Source organism: Lissotriton helveticus, chromosome 11, assembly GCF_964261635.1.
Source record: "Lissotriton helveticus chromosome 11, aLisHel1.1, whole genome shotgun sequence".
In the NCBI taxonomy this organism is placed as follows: domain Eukaryota; kingdom Metazoa; phylum Chordata; class Amphibia; order Caudata; family Salamandridae; genus Lissotriton; species Lissotriton helveticus.
The window spans coordinates 482,906,584-482,929,014 of NC_136072.1; positions in this window are offsets into that span (position 1 = coordinate 482,906,584).

Sequence of the window (22,431 nt, forward strand, 5' to 3'; positions counted from 1 at the left end):
ATCACTGATGCCACCCCACCCATATGTGTCATGCTCTATCACTAATGCCACCCCACCCATAGGGGCATGTTACCTATCACTGATGCCACCCACCCATATGTGTCATGTTACATATCACTGATGCCACCCCACCCATATGTATCATTTTGCCTATCACTGATGCCACCCCACCCATAGGGGCTTGTTACCCATCACTGATGCCACCCCACCCATATCTGTCATGTGCTCTATCACTGATGCCACCCCACCTATATGGTCATGTTACCTATCACTGATGCCACCCCAACCGTTTGTGTCATGTGTTCTATCACTGATGCCACCCAACCCATAGGGGCTTGTTAACTATCACTGATGCCAACCCACCCATATGTGTCATGTTACCTATCACTGATGCCACCCCACCCATAGGGGCTTGTTACCTATCATTGATGCCATCCCAGCCATAGGGGCATGTTACCTATCACTGATGCCACCCCACCCATATGTGTCATGTTGCCTATCACTGATGCCACCCCACCCATAAGGGCTTGTTACCTATCACTGATGTCATCCCACCCATAGGGGCATGTTACCTATCACTGATGCCACCCCACCCATATGTGCCATGTTGCCTATCACTGATGCCACCCCACCCATAGGGGCTTGTTACCTATCACTGATGCCATCCCACCCATAGGGGCATGTTACCTATCGCTGATGCCATCCCACCCAGAGGGGCATGTTACCTATCACTGATGCCACCCCACCCATATCTGTCACATTGCCTATCTTTGATCTCACCCCACTCATAGGGGCGTGTTACCTATCACTGATGCCACCCCACCCATAGGGGCATGTTACCTTTCACTGATGCCACCCCACCCATATGTGTCATGTTGCCTATCACTGATGCCACCCCACCCATAGGGGTTTGTTACCTATCACTGATGTCACCTCACCCATAGGGGCATGCTACCTATCACTGATGCCACCCCACCCATATGTGCCATGTTGCCTATCACTGATGCCACCCCACCCATAGGGGCTTGTTACAGATCACTGATGACACCCCACTCATATGTGTCATGTGCTCTATCACTGATGCCATCCTACCCATAGGGGCATGGTACCTATCCCTGATGTCACCCCACCCATAGGGTCATGTTACCTATCACTGATGCTGCCCCACCCATATGTGTCATGTGTTCTATAACTGATGCCACCCCACCCATACATGTCATGTTACCTATCACTGATGCCACCCCACCCATATGTGTCATGTTACATATCACTGATGCCACCCCACCCATATGTGCCATGTTGCCTATCACGGATGCCACCCCACCCATGGGGGCTTGTTACCTATCACTGATGTCACCCCACCCATATGTGTCATGTTGCCTATCGCTGATGCCACCCCACCCATATGTGTCATGTTGCCTATCACTGATGCCACCCTACCCATAGGGGTTTGTTGCCTATCAATGATGCCACCCCACCCATATGTGCCATATTGCCTATCACTGATGCCACCCCACCCATAGGGGCTTGTTACCTACAATGATGCCACCACGCCCATATGTGTCATGTGCTCTATCACTGATGCCACCCCACCCATGGGGTCATGTTACCTATCACTGATGCCACCCCACCCATAGGGGCGTGTTACTTATCACTGATGCCACCCCACCCACATGTGTCATGTTGCCTATCGCCTGATGCCACCCCAACCATAGGGGCAGTTACCTATCACTGATGCCACGCCGCCCATAGGGGCATGTTACCTATCACTGAAGCCAACCCACCCATATGTGTCATGTTGTCTATCACTGATGCCGCCCCACCCATATGTGTCATGTTGCCTATCACTGATGCCACCCCACCCATATGTGTCATTTTGCCTATCACTGTTGCCACCTCACCCATAGGGGCTTGTTACCTATCACTTATGCCACCCCCATATGTGTCATGTTGCCTAACACTGATGCCACCCCACCCATATGTGTCATGTTACCTATCACTGATGCCACCCCACCCATATGTGTCATGTTGCCTATCACTGATGCCACCCCACCCATAGGGGCTTGTTACCTATCACTGATGCCAGCCCACTCATATATGTCATGTTGCCTATCACTGCTGCCACCCCACCCATAGGGGCATGTTACCTATCACTTATGCCACCCCCATATGTGTCATGTTGCCTAACACTGATGCCACCCCACCCATATGTGTCATGTTACCTATCACTGATGCCACCCCACCCATATGTGGCATGTTGCCTATCACTGATGCCACCCCACCCATAGGGGCTTGTTACCTATCACTGATGCCACCCCACCCATATGTGTCATGCTCTATCACTGATGCCACCCCACCCATAGGGGCATGTTACCTATCACTGATGCCACCCCACCCATATGTGTCATGTTACATATCACTGATGCCACCCCACCCATATGTATCATGTTGCCTATGACTAATTCCACCCCACCCATAGGGGCTTCTTACCTATCACTGATGCCAACGCACCCATATGTGTCATGTGCTCTATCACTGATGCCACCCCACCCATGGGGTCATGTTACCTATCACTGATGCCACCCCACCCATATGTGTCATGTACTCTATCACTGATGCCACCCCACCCATCGGGGCGTGTTACCTATCACTGATGCCATCCCACCCATAGGGGCATGTTACTTATCACTGATGCCACCCCACCCACATGTGTCATGTTGCCTATCACTGATGCCACGCCACCCATAGGGGCATGTTACCTATCACTGAAGCCAGCCCACCCATATGTGTCATGTGCTCTATCACTGATGCCACCCCACCCATATGTGTCATGTGTTAAGTTACCTATCACTGATCCAACCCCACCCATATGTGTCATGTGCTCTATCACTGATGCCACCCCACCCATATGTGTCATGTTGCCTATCACTGATGCCACCCCACCCATATGTGTCATGTTACCTATCACTTATGTAACCCCACCCATATGTGTCATGTTGCCTATCACTGATGCCACCCCACCCATATGTGTCATGTTGCCTGTCACTGATGCCACCTCACCCATAGGGGCTTGTTACCTATCACTGATGCCACCCCACCCATATGTGTCATGTGCTCTATCACTGATGCCACCCCACCCATAGGGGCATGTTACCTATCACTGATTCCACCCCACCCATATGTGTCAAGTGCTCTATCACTGATGCCACCCCACCCATATGTGTCAAGTGCTCTATCACTGATGCCACCCCACCCATAGGGCCATGTTGCCTATCACTGATGCCACCCCACCCATATGTGTCATATTGTCTATCACTGATGCCACGCCACCCATATGTGTCATGTATCATATCACTGATGCCACCCCACCCTTATGTGTCATATTGCCTATCACTGATGCCCCCCACCCATATGTGTCATGTATCCTATCACGGATGCCACCCCACCCATATGTATCATGTTGCCTATCACTGATGCCACCCCACCCATAGGGGCTTGTTACCTATCACTGATGCCACCCCACCCATATGTGTCATGTGCTCTATCACTGATGCCACCCCACCCATAGGGGCATGTTACCTATCACTGATGCCACCCCACCCATACGTGTCATGTGCTCTATCACTGATGCCACCCCACCCATAAAGGCATGTTGCCTATCACTGATGCCACCCCACCCATAGGGTCTAGTTACCTATCACTTATGCCACCCCACCCATATGTGTCATGTTGCCTATCAATGATGCCACCCCACCCATATGTGTCATGTGCTCTATCACTGATGCCACCCCACCCATAGGGGCATGTTACCTATCACTGATGCCACCCCTCCCATAGGGGCATGTTACCTATCACCGATGCCACCCCACCCATATATGTCATGTTGCCTATCACTGATGCCAGCCCACCCATAGGGGCATGTTACCTATCACTTATACCACCCCACCCATATGTGTCATGTTGCCTATCACTGATGACACCCCACCCATATATGTCATGTTCTCTATCACTGATGCCACCCCACCCATGGGGGCATGTTACCTATCACTGATGCCACCCCACCCATAGGGGCATGTTACCTATCACTGATGCCATCCCACCCAGAGGGGCATGTTACCTATCACTGATGCCACCCCACCCATATCTGTCACATTGCCTATCTTTGATCTCACCCCACTCATAGGGGCTTGTTACCTATCACTGATGCCACCCCACCCCACCCATAGGGGCATGTTACCTTTCACTGATGCCACCCCACCCATATATGTCATGTGCTCTATCACTGATGCCACCCAACCCATATGTGTCATGTTGCCTATCACTGATGCCACCCTACCCATATGTGTCATGTTACCTATCACTGATGCCACCCCACCCATAGGGGCGTGTTACCTATCACTGATGCCACCCCACCCATATGTGTCATGCTCTATCACTGATGCCACCCCACCCATATGGGCATGTTACCTATCACTGATGCCACCCCACCCATATGTGTCATGTTACCTATCACTGATGCCACCCCACCCATATGTATCATGTTGCCTATCACTGATGCCACCCCACCCATAGGGGCTTGGTACCTATCACTGATGCCACCCCACCCATATCTGTCACGTGCTCTATCACTGATGCCACCCCACCCACATGTGTCATGTTGCCTATCACTGATGCCACCCAACAATAGGGGCTTGTTACCTATCACTGATGCCACCCCACCCATATGGCCAAGTAACTTATCACTGATGCCACCCCACCCATATGTGTCATGTGATCTATCACTGATGCCACCACACCCATATGTGTCATGTTACCTATCACTTATGCCACCCCACCCGTATGTGTCATGTTGCCTATCACTGATATCACCCCACCCATATGTGGCATGTTGCCTATCACTGATGCCACCCCACCCATAGGGGCTTGTTACCTATCACTGATGACACCCTACTCATATGTGTCATGTGCTCTATCACTGATGCCATCCTGCCCATTGGGGCAAGGTACCTATCACTGATGCCACCCACCCATAGGGTCATGTTACCTATCACTGATGCCACCCCACCCATATGTGTCATGTGCTCTATCACTGATGCCACTACACTCATATGTGTCATGTTGCCTATCACTGATGCCACCCCACCCATATGTGTCATGTTGCCTGTCACTGATGCCACCCCACCCATAGGGGCTTGTTACCTATCACTGATGCCACCCCACCCATATGTGTCATATGCTCTATCACTGATGCCACCCCACCCATATGTGTTAAGTTACCTATCACTGATCCAACCCCATCCATATGTGTCATGTTGTCTATCACTGATGCCACCCCACCCATATGTGTCATGTTGCCTAACACTGATGCCACCCCACCCATATGTGTCATTTTGCCTATCACTGTTTCCACCTCACCCATAGGGGCTTGTTACCTATCACTGACGCCACCGCACCCATATGTGTCATGTGCTCTATAACTGATGCCACCCCACCCATAGGGGCTTGTTACCTATCACTGATGCCACCCCACCCATATGTGTTATTTGCTCTATCACTAATGCCACCCCACCCATAGGGGCTTGTTACTTATCACTGATGCCATCCCACCCATAGGGGCATGTTACCTATCACTGATGCCACCCAACCCATATGTGTCACGTTGCCTATCTTTGATCTCACCGCACTCATAGGGGCTTGTTACCAAGCACTCATGCCACCCCACCCATAGGGGCTTGTTACCTATCACTGATGCCACCCCACCCATATGTGTCATGTGCTCTATCACTAATGCCACCCCACCCATAGGGGCTTGTTACTTATCACTGATGCCATCCCACACATAGGGGCATGTTACCTATCACTGATGCCACCCAACCCATATGTGTCATGTTGCCTATCACTGATGCCACCCCACCCATAGGGGCTTGTTACCTATCACTGATGTCACCCCACCCATATGTGTCATGTTGCCTATCCCTGATGCCACCCCACCCATATGTGTCATGTATCCTATCACTGATGCCACCCCACCCATATGTGTCATGTGCGCTATCACTGATGCCACCCCACCCATAGAGGCATGTTGCCTATCACTGATGCCACCCCACCCATAGGGGCTTGTTACCAATCACTTATGCCACCCCACCCATATGTGTCATGTTGCCTATCACTGATGCCACCCCACCCAAATGTGTCATGTGCTCTATCACTGATGCCACCCCACCCATAGGGGCATGCTACCTATCACTGATGCCACCCCACCCATAGGGGCATGTTACCTATCACTGATGCCACCCCACCCATATATGTCATGTTGCCTATCACTGATGCCACCCCACCAATAGGGGCATGTTACCTATCACTTATGCCACCCCCACCCATATGTGTCATGTTGCCTATCACTGATGCCACCCTACCCATATGTATCATGTTACCTATCACTGATGCCCCCCCACCCATATGTGTCATGTTGCCTATCACTGATGCCACCCCACCCTTAGGGGCTTGTTACCTATCACTGATGCCACCCCACCCATATGTGTCATTTTGCCTATCACTGTTTCCACCTCACCCATAGGGGCTTGTTACCTATCACTGACGCCACCGCACCCATATGTGTCATGTGCTCTACAACTGATGCCACCCCACCCATAGGGGCTTGTTACCTATCACTGATGCCACCCCACCCATATGTGTTATGTGCTCTATCACTAATGCAACCCCACCCATAGGGGCTTGTTACTTATCACTGATGCCATCCCACCCATAGGGGCATGTTACCTATCACTGATGCCACCCCTCCCATAGGGGCATGTTACCTATCACCGATGCCACCCCACCCATATATGTCATGTTGCCTATCACTGATGCCAGCCCACCCATAGGGGCATGTTACCTATCACTTATACCACCCCACCCATATGTGTCATGTTGCCTATCACTGATGACACCCCACCCATATATGTCATGTTCTCTATCACTGATGCCACCCCACCCATGGGGGCATGTTACCTATCACTGATGCCACCCCACCCATAGGGGCATGTTACCTATCACTGATGCCATCCCACCCAGAGGGGCATGTTACCTATCACTGATGCCACCCCACCCATATCTGTCACATTGCCTATCTTTGATCTCACCCCACTCATAGGGGCTTGTTACCTATCACTGATGCCACCCCACCCCACCCATAGGGGCATGTTACCTTTCACTGATGCCACCCCACCCATATATGTCATGTGCTCTATCACTGATGCCACCCAACCCATATGTGTCATGTTGCCTATCACTGATGCCACCCTACCCATATGTGTCATGTTACCTATCACTGATGCCACCCCACCCATAGGGGCGTGTTACCTATCACTGATGCCACCCCACCCATATGTGTCATGCTCTATCACTGATGCCACCCCACCCATATGGGCATGTTACCTATCACTGATGCCACCCCACCCATATGTGTCATGTTACCTATCACTGATGCCACCCCACCCATATGTATCATGTTGCCTATCACTGATGCCACCCCACCCATAGGGGCTTGGTACCTATCACTGATGCCACCCCACCCATATCTGTCACGTGCTCTATCACTGATGCCACCCCACCCACATGTGTCATGTTGCCTATCACTGATGCCACCCAACAATAGGGGCTTGTTACCTATCACTGATGCCACCCCACCCATATGGCCAAGTAACTTATCACTGATGCCACCCCACCCATATGTGTCATGTGATCTATCACTGATGCCACCACACCCATATGTGTCATGTTACCTATCACTTATGCCACCCCACCCGTATGTGTCATGTTGCCTATCACTGATGTCACCCCACCCATATGTGGCATGTTGCCTATCACTGATGCCACCCCACCCATAGGGGCTTGTTACCTATCACTGATGACACCCTACTCATATGTGTCATGTGCTCTATCACTGATGCCATCCTGCCCATTGGGGCAAGGTACCTATCACTGATGCCACCCACCCATAGGGTCATGTTACCTATCACTGATGCCACCCCACCCATATGTGTCATGTGCTCTATCACTGATGCCACTACACTCATATGTGTCATGTTGCCTATCACTGATGCCACCCCACCCATATGTGTCATGTTGCCTGTCACTGATGCCACCCCACCCATAGGGGCTTGTTACCTATCACTGATGCCACCCCACCCATATGTGTCATATGCTCTATCACTGATGCCACCCCACCCATATGTGTTAAGTTACCTATCACTGATCCAACCCCATCCATATGTGTCATGTTGTCTATCACTGATGCCACCCCACCCATATGTGTCATGTTGCCTAACACTGATGCCACCCCACCCATATGTGTCATTTTGCCTATCACTGTTTCCACCTCACCCATAGGGGCTTGTTACCTATCACTGACGCCACCGCACCCATATGTGTCATGTGCTCTATAACTGATGCCACCCCACCCATAGGGGCTTGTTACCTATCACTGATGCCACCCCACCCATATGTGTTATGTGCTCTATCACTAATGCCACCCCACCCATAGGGGCTTGTTACTTATCACTGATGCCATCCCACCCATAGGGGCATGTTACCTATCACTGATGCCACCCAACCCATATGTGTCACGTTGCCTATCTTTGATCTCACCGCACTCATAGGGGCTTGTTACCAAGCACTCATGCCACCCCACCCATAGGGGCTTGTTACCTATCACTGATGCCACCCCACCCATATGTGTCATGTGCTCTATCACTAATGCCACCCCACCCATAGGGGCTTGTTACTTATCACTGATGCCATCCCACACATAGGGGCATGTTACCTATCACTGATGCCACCCAACCCATATGTGTCATGTTGCCTATCACTGATGCCACCCCACCCATAGGGGCTTGTTACCTATCACTGATGTCACCCCACCCATATGTGTCATGTTGCCTATCCCTGATGCCACCCCACCCATATGTGTCATGTATCCTATCACTGATGCCACCCCACCCATATGTGTCATGTGCGCTATCACTGATGCCACCCCACCCATAGAGGCATGTTGCCTATCACTGATGCCACCCCACCCATAGGGGCTTGTTACCAATCACTTATGCCACCCCACCCATATGTGTCATGTTGCCTATCACTGATGCCACCCCACCCAAATGTGTCATGTGCTCTATCACTGATGCCACCCCACCCATAGGGGCATGCTACCTATCACTGATGCCACCCCACCCATAGGGGCATGTTACCTATCACTGATGCCACCCCACCCATATATGTCATGTTGCCTATCACTGATGCCACCCCACCAATAGGGGCATGTTACCTATCACTTATGCCACCCCCACCCATATGTGTCATGTTGCCTATCACTGATGCCACCCTACCCATATGTATCATGTTACCTATCACTGATGCCCCCCCACCCATATGTGTCATGTTGCCTATCACTGATGCCACCCCACCCTTAGGGGCTTGTTACCTATCACTGATGCCACCCCACCCATATGTGTCATTTTGCCTATCACTGTTTCCACCTCACCCATAGGGGCTTGTTACCTATCACTGACGCCACCGCACCCATATGTGTCATGTGCTCTACAACTGATGCCACCCCACCCATAGGGGCTTGTTACCTATCACTGATGCCACCCCACCCATATGTGTTATGTGCTCTATCACTAATGCAACCCCACCCATAGGGGCTTGTTACTTATCACTGATGCCATCCCACCCATAGGGGCATGTTACCTATCACTGATGCCACCCAACCCATATGTGTCACGTTGCCTATCTTTGATTTTACCGCACTCATAGGGGCTTGTTACCAAGCACTCATGCCACCCCACCCATAGGGGCTTGTTACCTATCACTGATGCCATCCCACCCATAGGGGCATGTTACCTATCACTGATGCCACCCCACCCATAGGGGCTTGTTACCTATCACTGATGTCACCCCACCCATATGTGTCATGTTGCCTATCCCTGATGCCACCCCACCCATATGTGTCATGTATCCTATCACTGATGCCACCCCACCCATATGTGTCATGTATCCTATCACTGATGCCACCCCACCCATATGTGTCATGTGCGCTATCACTGATGCCACCCCACCCATAGAGGCATGTTGCCTATCACTGATGCCACCCCACCCATATGTGTCATGTTGCCTATCACTGATGCCACCCCACCCAAATGTGTCATGTGCTCTATCACTAATGCCACCCCACCCATAGGGGCATGCTACCTATCACTGATGCCACCCCACCCATAGGGGCATGTTAACTATCACTGATGCCACCCCACCCATATATGTCATGTTGCCTATCACTGATGCCACCCCACCAATAGGGGCATGTTACCTATCACTTATGCCACCCCCACCCATATGTGTCATGTTGCCTATCACTGATGCCACCCCACCCATATGTGTCATGTTACCTATCACTGATGCCACCCCACCCATATGTGTCATGTTGCCTATCACTGATGCCACCACACCATTAGGGGCTTGTTACCTATCACTGATGCCACCCCACCCATATGTGTCATGCTCTATCACTAATGCCACCCCACCCATAGGGGCATGTTACCTATCACTGATGCCACCCACCCATATGTGTCATGTTACATATCACTGATGCCACCCCACCCATATGTATCATTTTGCCTATCACTGATGCCACCCCACCCATAGGGGCTTGTTACCCATCACTGATGCCACCCCACCCATATCTGTCATGTGCTCTATCACTGATGCCACCCCACCTATATGGTCATGTTACCTATCACTGATGCCACCCCAACCGTTTGTGTCATGTGCTCTATCACTGATGCCACCCAACCCATAGGGGCTTGTTAACTATCACTGATGCCAACCCACCCATATGTGTCATGTTACCTATCACTGATGCCACCCCACCCATAGGGGCTTGTTACCTATCATTGATGCCATCCCAGCCATAGGGGCATGTTACCTATCACTGATGCCACCCCACCCACATGTGTCATGTTGCCTATCACTGATGCCACCCAACCATAGGGGCTTGTTACCTATCACTGATGCCACCCCACCCATATGGCCAAGTAACTTATCACTGATGCCACCCCACCCATATGTGTCATGTGATCTATCACTGATGCCACCACACCCATATGTGTCATGTTACCTATCACTTATGCCACCCCACCCGTATGTGTCATGTTGCCTATCACTGATGTCACCCCACCCATATGTGCCATGTTGCCTATCACTGATGCCACCCCACCCATAGGGGCTTGTTACCTATCACTGATGACACCCTACTCATATGTGTCATGTGCTCTATCACTGATGCCATCCTGCCCATAGGGGCAAGGTACCTATCACTGATGCCACCCCACCCATAGGGTCATGTTACCTATCACTGATGCCACCCCACCCATATGTATCATATGCTCTATCACTGATGCCACCCCACCCATATGTGTTAAGTTACCTATCACTGATCCAACCCCACCCATATGTGTCATGTTGTCTATCACTGATGCCACCCCACCCATATGTGTCATGTTGCCTATCACTGATGCCACCCCACCCATATGTGTCATTTTGCCTATCACTGTTTCCACCTCACCCATAGGGGCTTGTTACCTATCACTGACGCCACCGCACCCATATGTGTCATGTGCTCTATAACTGATGCCACCCCACCCATAGGGGCTTGTTACCTATCACTGATGCCACCCCACCCATATGTGTTATGTGCTCTATCACTAATGCCACCCCACCCATAGGGGCTTGTTACTTATCACTGATGCCATCCCACCCATAGGGGCATGTTACCTATCACTGATGCCACCCAATCCATATGTGTCACGTTGCCTATCTTTGATCTCACCGCACTCATAGGGGCTTGTTACCAAGCACTCATGCCACCGCACCCATAGGGGCTTGTTACCTATCACTGATGCCACCCCACCCATATGTGTCATGTGCTCTATCACTAATGCCACCCCACCCATAGGGGCTTGTTACTTATCACTGATGCCATCCCACACATAGGGGCATGTTACCTATCACTGATGCCACCCAACCCATATGTGTCATGTTACCTATCACTGATGCCACCCCACCCATAGGGGCTTGTTACCTATCACTGATGTCACCCCACCCATATGTGTCATGTTGCCTATCCCTGATGCCACCCCACCCATATGTGTCATGTATCCTATCACTGATGCCACCCCACCCATATGTGTCATGTGCGCTATCACTGATGCCACCCCACCCATAGAGGCATGTTGCCTATCACTGATGCCACCCCACCCATAGGGGCTTGTTACCAATCACTTATGCCACCCCACCCATATGTGTCATGTTGCCTATCACTGATGCCACCCCACCCAAATGTGTCATGTGCTCTATCACTGATGCCACCCCACCCATAGGGGCATGCTACCTATCACTGATGCCACCCCACCCATAGGGGCATGTTACCTATCACTGATGCCACCCCACCCATATATGTCATGTTGCCTATCACTGATGCCACCCCACCAATAGGGGCATGTTACCTATCACTTATGCCACCCCCACCCATATGTGTCATGTTGCCTATCACTGATGCCACCCCACCCATATGTATCATGTTACCTATCACTGATGCCACCCCACCCATATGTGTCATGTTGCCTATCACTGATGCCACCCCACCCTTAGGGGCTTGTTACCTATCACTGATGCCACCCCACCCATATGTGTCATTTTGCCTATCACTGTTTCCACCTCACCCATAGGGACTTGTTACCTATCACTGACACCACCGCACCCATATGTGTCATGTGCTCTACAACTGATGCCACCCCACCCATAGGGGCTTGTTACCTATCACTGATGCCACCCCACCCATATGTGTTATGTGCTCTATCACTAATGCAACCCCACCCATAGGGGCTTGTTACTTATCACTGATGCCATCCCACCCATAGGGGCATGTTACCTATCACTGATGCCACCCAACCCATATGTGTCACGTTGCCTATCTTTGATCTCACCGCACTCATAGGGGCTTGTTACCAAGCACTCATGCCACCCCACCCATAGGGGCTTGTTACCTATCACTGATGCCATCCCACCCATAGGGGCATGTTACCTATCACTGATGCCACCCAACCCATATGTGTCATGTTGCCTATCACTGATGCCACCCCACCCATAGGGGCTTGTTACCTATCACTGATGTCACCCCACCCATATGTGTCATGTTGCCTATCCCTGATGCCACCCCACCCATATGTGTCATGTATCCTATCACTGATGCCACCCCACCCATATGTGTCATGTGCGCTATCACTGATGCCACCCCACCCATAGAGGCATGTTGCCTATCACTGATGCCAACCCACCCATATGTGTCATGTTGCCTATCACTGATGCCACCCCACCCAAATGTGTCATGTGCTCTATCACTGATGCCACCCCACCCATAGGGGCATGCTACCTATCACTGATGCCACCCCACCCATAGGGGCATGTTAACTATCACTGATGCCACCCCACCCATATATGTCATGTTGCCTATCACTGATGCCACCCCACCAATAGGGGCATGTTACCTATCACTTATGCCACCCCCACCCATATGTGTCATGTTGCCTATCACTGATGCCACCCCACCCATATGTGTCATGTTACCTATCACTGATGCCACCCCACCCATATGTGTCATGTTGCCTATCACTGATGCCACCCCACCCTTAGGGGCTTGTTACCTATCACTGATGCCACCCCACCCATATGTGTCATGCTCTATCACTAATGCCACCCCACCCATAGGGGCATGTTACCTATCACTGATGCCACCGACCCATATGTGTCATGTTACATATCACTGATGCCACCCCACCCATATGTATCATTTTGCCTATCACTGATGCCACCCCACCCATAGGGGCTTGTTACCCATCACTGATGCCACCCCACCCATATCTGTCATGTGCTCTATCACTGATGCCACCCCACCTATATGGTCATGTTACCTATCACTGATGCCACCCCAACCGTTTGTGTCATGTGCTCTATCACTGATGCCACCCAACCCATAGGGGCTTGTTAACTATCACTGATGCCAACCCACCCATATGTGTCATGTTACCTATCACTGATGCCACCCCACCCATAGGGGCTTGTTACCTATCATTGATGCCATCCCAGCCATAGGGGCATGTTACCTATCACTGATGCCACCCCACCCATATGTGTCATGTTGCCTATCACTGATGCCACCCCACCCATAAGGGCTTGTTACCTATCACTGATGTCATCCCACCCATAGGGGCATGTTACCTATCACTGATGCCACCCCACCCATATGTGCCATGTTGCCTATCACTGATGCCACCCCACCCATAGGGGCTTGTTACCTATCACTGATGCCATCCCACCCATTGGGGCATGTTACCTATCGCTGATGCCATCCCACCCAGAGGGGCATGTTACCTATCACTGATGCCACCCCACCCATATCTGTCACATTGCCTATCTTTGATCTCACCCCACTCATAGGGGCGTGTTACCTATCACTGATGCCACCCCACCCATAGGGGCATGTTACCTTTCACTGATGCCACCCCACCCATATGTGTCATGTTGCCTATCACTGATGCCACCCCACCCATAGGGGCTTGTTGCCTATCACTGATGTCACCCCACCCATAGGGGCATGTTACCTATCACTGATGCCACCCCACCCATATGTGCCATGTTGCCTATCACTGATGCCACCCCACCCATAGGGGCTTGTTACAGATCACTGATGACACCCCACTCATATGTGTCATGTGCTCTATCACTGATGCCATCCTACCCATAGGGGCATGGTACCTATCCCTGATGTCACCCCACCCATAGGGTCATGTTACCTATCACTGATGCTGCCCCACCCATATGTGTCATGTGTTCTATAACTGATGCCACCCCACCCATACATGTCATGTTACCTATCACTGATGCCACCCCACCCATATGTGTCATGTTACCTATCACTGATGCCACCCCACCCATATGTGTCATGTTGCCTATCACTGATGCCACCCCACCCTTAGGGGCTTGTTACCTATCACTGATGCCACCCCACCCATATGTGTCATGCTCTATCACTAATGCCACCCCACCCATAGGGGCATGTTACCTATCACTGATGCCACCCACCCATATGTGTCATGTTACATATCACTGATGCCACCCCACCCACATGTATCATTTTGCCTATCACTGATGCCACCCCACCCATAGGGGCTTGTTTTCTTTCACTGATGCCACCCCACCCATATCTGTCATGTGCTCTATCACTGATGCCACCCCACCTATATGGTCATGTTACCTATCACTGATGCCACCCCAACCGTTTGTGTCATGTGCTCTATCACTGATGCCACCCAACCCATAGGGGCTTGTTAACTATCACTGATGCCAACCCACCCATATGTGTCATGTTACCTATCACTGATGCCACCCCACCCATAGGGGCTTGTTACCTATCACTGATGCCATCCCACCCATAGGGGCATGTTACCTATCACTGATGCCACCCCACCCATATGTGTCATGTTGCCTATCACTGATGCCACCCCACCCATAAGGGCTTGTTACCTATCACTGATGTCATCCCACCCATAGGGGCATGTTACCTATCACTGATGCCACCCCACCCATATGTGCCATGTTGCCTATCACTGATGCCACCCCACCCATAGGGGCTTGTTACCATTTACTGATGCCATCCCACCCATAGGGGTATGTTACCTATCGCTGATGCCATCCCACCCAGAGGGGCATGTTACCTATCACTGATGCCACCCCACCCGTATCTGTCACATTGCCTATCTTTGATCTCACCCCACTCATAGGGGCGTGTTACCCATCACTGATGCCACCCCACCCATAGGGGCATGTTACCTTTCACTGATGACACCCCACCCATATGTGTCATGTTGCCTATCACTGATGCCACCCCACCCATAGGGGCTTGTTACCTATCACTGATGTCACCCCACCCATAGGGGCATGTTACCTATCACTGATGCCACCCCACCCATATGTGACATGTTGCTTATCACTGATGCCACCCTACCCATAGGGGCTTGTTACCTATCACTGATGACACCCCACTCATATGTGTCATATGCTCTATCACTGATGCCATCCTACCCATAGGGGCATGGTACCTATCCCTGATGTCACCCCACCCATACATGTCATGTTACCTATCACTGATGCCACCCCACCCATAGGGGCTTGTTACCTATCACTGATGCCACCCCACCCATATGTATCATATGCTCTATCACTGATGCCACCCCACCCATATGTGTTAAGTTACCTATCACTGATCCAACCCCACCCATATGTGTCATGTTGTCTATCACTGATGCCACCCCACCCATATGTGTCATGTTGCCTATCACTGATGCCACCCCACCCATATGTGTCATTTTGCCTATCACTGTTTCCACCTCACCCATAGGGGCTTGTTACCTATCACTGACGCCACCGCACCCATATGTGTCATGTGCTCTATAACTGATGCCACCCCACCCATAGGGGCTTGTTACCTATCACTGATGCCACCCCACCCATATGTGTTATGTGCTCTATCACTAATGCCACCCCACCCATAGGGGCTTGTTACTTATCACTGATGCCATCCCACCCATAGGGGCATGTTACCTATCACTGATGCCACCCAATCCATATGTGTCACGTTGCCTATCTTTGATCTCACCGCACTCATAGGGGCTTGTTACCAAGCACTCATGCCACCGCACCCATAGGGGCTTGTTACCTATCACTGATGCCACCCCACCCATATGTGTCATGTGCTCTATCACTAATGCCACCCCACCCATAGGGGCTTGTTACTTATCACTGATGCCATCCCACACATAGGGGCATGTTACCTATCACTGATGCCACCCAACCCATATGTGTCATGTTGCCTATCACTGATGCCACCCCACCCATAGGGGCTTGTTACCTATCACTGATGTCACCCCACCCATATGTGTCATGTTGCCTATCCCTGATGCCACCCCACCCATATGTGTCATGTATCCTATCACTGATGCCACCCCACCCATATGTGTCATGTGCGCTATCACTGATGCCACCCCACCCATAGAGGCATGTTGCCTATCACTGATGCCACCCCACCCATAGGGGCTTGTTACCAATCACTTATGCCACCCCACCCATATGTGTCATGTTGCCTATCACTGATGCCACCCCACCCAAATGTGTCATGTGCTCTATCACTGATGCCACCCCACCCATAGGGGCATGCTACCTATCACTGATGCCACCCCACCCATAGGGGCATGTTACCTATCACTGATGCCACCCCACCCATATATGTCATGTTGCCTATCACTGATGCCACCCCACCAATAGGGAAAAAAGGGGGAAAGGCTGGGTCCTGTCTCTGTCCGGCTGGACCACTCTTATGAAACAAACAAACCAAATTGCCGGGCAGTGTAATTTGATAGAAACAAATGCACACCTAGTACAATGAATTGCTAGGCTGACAAACCATTTGTGTTTAGTCACTTGTTTTTTTATGAAAAATAGATTTTTACCAAAAACTTTGGCATCAAAGGATTCACACAGCAATTACTGAGGTTCACAAAAACATTGAAAAAACCATATACAATACATAAAGTCAAAACATACACATATATCAATTATGATGACAATGAATATGGACAACTATATAATGCCTCGAGAAATTTCATTTGTTGAGGCACCAATCCTGAATGAAAATAAACAAGTGGACAGACAAGAAGACAAACTAGCCTACTTGTTTTCACCACCACTAGATACACATTAGATGATTTAACATATGGTGCACAAATTAGGAAGACACAAAACTATGCATCAATGTAGACATGGTTGTGGGTTATATTCCTATTGTGCCCTGCTGGTTCAGTATCTGGGTGGAGCAGGACGCCGACGCGTTTCGAACCCGTTCAATAGGTTAAGGGTTCTCCTCAGGACAAGGATTGGGAAAGTCGTTGTCACTGTGAATTAATTTAAAAACATGGTATCAATGAAGGGCTGACTAACACCTAGCTTAGACTCAAACACTGTTAGAAAGTAGACAAATACCTTAAGCTGGAAATACCGGGGAACTCCCTGTGAAAGAGACGATGTAAACCCTAATTAGTCTCTGTTAATTGTAATATCCTCCGAACCACCGTTAGCAAAAAGGAACTTAGCTGTAGGCACGTACCTTAATGTTTTAAACACTAACAAGTGTAAGGGATGCTGAAGCGCCTGAGTTCAAGTATTGTTGTAATGTGCCTAAGGAAAGTAAACAACGCGTTGTATTACAATCCCAAATTCAGTTGCCCAGAAGTGCGCTATCATACATAGATATTAGTACCACCAGTCAACACATCGTCCTACCTTGATTTGTAGGATTTCAAATCTGTGCACGAACACCAGCGGCAGCCGCCGCGCTAGTTCGGCAACTGTAAAATGCAAAGGGGAAGGCGGTAATTAGTGAGGAGCCGGGATCGCGCTCACTCAATCTTTTCATCTTTTAGTTTATTTAGATAGGACTTACGTTTTTAGACGAGTTAATCGTAGCTGTGCATCAGGCACCCAAGCGGCAAGAAACTGGCAACACGAGTGCAGTGGGGGCGTGTCTTGGTGTATTTAACGCGCAATACGTCTAACACGGCTTGATGGGACATGTAGTTCCCTTGTGTGATACTACGGTGCTGTGATTATTGCACACGGAGTACCAGCGCCCGCTCGGTGGAAGGGTGGAGCACACTCCACCTAAAGGGAATTCAGATTGGTATGTATAGTGATGTAGAATGACGCGTGTGACAACAAATGGGCAGCAAAGGGCTAAGGACCATAGACAGCACACTAGAAGACCCTTACAAGGTTTAAAGGTGGCATACGTGTTAAAAATTAAAAATTGTTACGCAGACACAAGAGCAGCGGACAGCACAGACAAGCAAACGCTACAGACTTTCTACAGATTGCTGAGTTCATTGAGGTCATTGAGTCCCACCATGGCAGTGTTAAACCTCAGGATTAGGTAAGCCTCTTTTTGAGCTAAGCGTACATCTGGGTCCCCGCCTGCTCCTGGGGTATTCTTAATGTTCGCTAGGATCGTCCATTTCAGATCATTGGATGAATGTTCTTTACGCAAAAAATGGGAAACCAAGGGTGCTGTCAACACTTTGTTATTTATCCTGGAACGATGCTGGATGATGCGTTGATGCGCTTCTTGGGTTGTTTTGCCAATGTATACCTTTCCACAAGGGCATGTGATGGCATATACTGCATACTTGGTCTTACAGTTTGTAAAGTTGTTATGACGCCAATGTTTTTGGCCATCCGTGAACAGGGTTCCTTCTGTTGTCAAGTTGCACACTGAGCATGTCCCACATTTACGATGGCCCATCACCGGGCCCATGTTGAAAAGTGTTCCTTGCGTTTCTTTTTTCGTGGCACCCCTTGTAGATGAGATCTGTTGTCCGATACTCCTGTTTTTTTTAAGTGCGAACAGAGGTTTACCAATATCCGGTAGGATTTCTTCGATCAGATGCCAATTGTTACGGATTATTTTCTGTACTGGGTTGGTGTGGGGTCCAAACGTGGAAACACAGACCATTCTCTCGACATTGGATTTTTCTCGTTTTTGCAAAAGATGTTCCCGAGGTGTCCATCTTGCCCTCTTCATAGATTGTTTCAAAAGTTTGGACGGATAACCTCGTGCTTTCAGCTTATTAGTCAGAGCTTCTCCATGAATAATGAAGTCTTCCGTTCTCGAGCAATTCCTTCTCACCCGTAGGTACTGGCCATATGGGAGATTGTTCTTCAAGCTTTTAGGATGGAAACGTGCGTAGTGTAGCGCATTATTCCTGTCAGTTTTTTTCTGGAACAGTGTGGACTTCAGGCCTTCTGGTGTGGATGTGATCTCCACATCAAGAAACGGCATGGTTCTACAGTCATATGCCAGACTGAATTTTATGTCTGGACTACGATTGTTCAGCCACTGATGGAACTCTTCAAGGGATTCTGATGTACCATTCCAAATGCACCACACATCGTCTATGTACCGGAGCCACTGCCCAATGTGTGCTCCGTACGGGTTGTTGTTATAGACAAATCTTTCTTCGTATTGGGCCATATAAAGTATAGCCATTTCCGGGGCGAAAGGACACCCCATAGCCAATCCCTTTATCTGTAAAAACATTTCATCCTCGAATACGAAGAAGTTCTTCTTGAGGGCAAGAGATGCCAAATTGACGATGAGTTCAGAGGGCACTCTGTGCGGCCGAGGTCTAGAATTGAGATATAGTTCTATCACGTCCACTCCATCCTGTTGGGGAATTTGAGTATATAAAGAGGATACATCCATTGTCACTAAGAGTTGAGTGTTAGGATCGAATTCAACTCCCTCAACCTTGGTTAGGAAATCCATGGTGTCTCGGAGGAAGGACGGGACTTTGATGGTGAACTCCTTCAAGAAAACATCGACGAACTTTGAGATTGGCTCCAGCACAGAGTTACAACCCGACACTATCGGGCGGCCCGGGGGTACACTAGGATCTTTGTGCACTTTCGGGAGGAAATACAGATGTGGAGTGCGAGGGAAGCGTTTTACAAGAAATTCTGCTTCTTTGGGGCCAATGATCCCATTGTCTCTCGCCTCTTTAGTAATCCGTGATATCTCATGAGTGATCTCAGCAGTGGGATCTTGTGTTATAGGGCGGTACCAGTTGGTATTGTACACATGTTTTCTTCCTTCGGCTTTGTAGAGGTCCTTGGACCAGAGGACCACTGCGCCTCCCTTGTCCGCAGGTCTAATCACGGCCTCTTGCTGGTTCTTCAGAGAGGTTATAGCTTGTCTCTGATCTTTGGAGAGATTAGTCGGTATGTATCTTCTTTTCCTTTCAAGCTCGTTCAGGGAAGATAAGACTTTCTGTTCAAAAGTAACGATGTTCTTTGCCATGTTGTTGTTTGGAGGGCAGAAGAGAGATTTGTTTCTGAGACCAGATACCTCCATTTCTGGTTCATAAGTAGAGTCTTTAAAAAACCATCTGAGACGTATTTTTCGAAAAAATTCGATCACCTCCAGTTTGACTTTAGTAAAGTCAATGTGTGTGCCTGGTACAAATGAGAGACCCAGCTGTAATAGTTCCTCTTCTGCTTTGGTCAAGATTTTATTTGAGATATTTATAATGGAAGAGTCTTTCAAGACTTGTAGTTCCGCTTGCGTGTTGACATTTCCCATTGTGGCTGTTTGAATTTGGTCCGCTGCTGTTGCTGGCCCTGCCCTAAAAAAGGCCTCTTCTGTTGGCCCCTATTCGATGATCCTAGCGAACATTAAGAATACCCCAGGAGCAGGCGGGGACCCAGATGTACGCTTAGCTCAAAAAGAGGCTTACCTAATCCTGAGGTTTAACACTGCCATGGTGGGACTCAATGACCTCAATGAACTCAGCAATCTGTAGAAAGTCTGTAGCGTTTGCTTTTCTGTGCTGTCCGCTGCTCTTGTGTCTGCGTAACAATTTTTAATTTTTAACACGTATGCCACCTTTAAACCTTGTAAGGGTCTTCTAGTGTGCTGTCTATGGTCCTTAGCCCTTTGCTGCCCATTTGTTGTCACACGCGTCATTCTACATCACTATACATCCCAATCTGAATTCCCTTTAAGTGGAGTGTGCTCCACCCTTCCACCGAGCGGGCGCTGGTACTCCGTGTGCAATAATCACAGCACCGTAGTATCACACAAGGGAACTACATGTCCCATCAAGCCGTGTTAGACGTATTGCGCGTTAAATACACCAAGACACGCCCCCACTGCACTCGTGTTGCCAGTTTCTTGCCGCTTGGGTGCCTGATGCACAGCTACGATTAACTCGTCTAAAAACGTAAGTCCTATCTAAATAAACTAAAAGATGAAAAGATTGAGTGAGCGCGATCCCGGCTCCTCACTAATTACCGCCTTCCCCTTTGCATTTTACAGTTGCCGAACTAGCGCGGCGGCTGCCGCTGGTGTTCGTGCACAGATTTGAAATCCTACAAATCAAGGTAGGACGATGTGTTGACTGGTGGTACTAATATCTATGTATGATAGCGCACTTCTGGGCAACTGAATTTGGGATTGTAATACAACGCGTTGTTTACTTTCCTTAGGCACATTACAACAATACTTGAACTCAGGCGCTTCAGCATCCCTTACACTTGTTAGTGTTTAAAACATTAAGGTACGTGCCTACAGCTAAGTTCCTTTTTGCTAACGGTGGTTCGGAGGATATTACAATTAACAGAGACTAATTAGGGTTTACATCGTCTCTTTCACAGGGAGTTCCCCGGTATTTCCAGCTTAAGGTATTTGTCTACTTTCTAACAGTGTTTGAGTCT